The 748-nt window shown below is 38.1% G+C and overlaps 1 long non-coding RNA gene across 1 annotated transcript in view; it reads left to right on the forward strand.

The window, feature by feature from the left end:
• LOC106872466 (uncharacterized) overlaps nt 1–748 on the forward strand; it is a 21,740-nt gene that overhangs the window by 6,318 nt on the left and 14,674 nt on the right. The window lies entirely within an intron of this gene.

Consider the following 748-nt stretch of genomic DNA (forward strand, 5'->3'; position numbering starts at 1 on the left):
TATATATACATATATATATCCACTCACAAGGTTTTGGTTGGCCTAAAGCTATAGTAGAAGACAATTGCCCAAGTGGGATTGAACCTGGAACCATGTGGTTGGGAAGCAAGCTTCTTACCCCACACTCATACCTGCACCTATGGTGACCTTCTTTTAGAGCTTTTGTTTTGTCCACTTCCAGGTTGAGCTGGCAGAATCATTAGCATGCTGAACAAAATGTTTAGTAGCCCTTTTTCCATCTTTATGTTCTGCATTTAAATCCTGCCAAGATCAACATTGCCTTTCATCGTCTTAGGGTCAATAAAGTAAGTACCAGTTGAGCACTGGGGTTGGTGTGATTGACTAGCCCATTCCTCTAAAATTTCATGCCTTGTGCTTATAGTAGAAGGGATTTTTCCAGTTAAGGATGGTCTATAGAACATACCTCTGGGGTGCATAACTCTACATCAGGATGATTAAACAGGTGCCTTCTAGACAGTGGGTATTATACGAAACTTTGACAGTTATGTGATATCATGATAACTGTAGAATATTTCAAGTATGCTTCTTACATTGGCTTAGGTACAGGGATGACTGTGTGGTGAAGGTGATTGATTCCCAACTGCATGGGTTTGGCTTACTGAGATGCCCAAAACCTTTGAGTGAATTTAGTATATGGAAACTGAAAGAAGTCTATTGTGTGTGTGTATATTACACATAAATATATACATGTGGATATATATATGCATGTATATATATATATATATAT

This window comes from Octopus bimaculoides, chromosome 3 (assembly GCF_001194135.2).
Source record: "Octopus bimaculoides isolate UCB-OBI-ISO-001 chromosome 3, ASM119413v2, whole genome shotgun sequence".
NCBI classification, from domain to species: domain Eukaryota; kingdom Metazoa; phylum Mollusca; class Cephalopoda; order Octopoda; family Octopodidae; genus Octopus; species Octopus bimaculoides.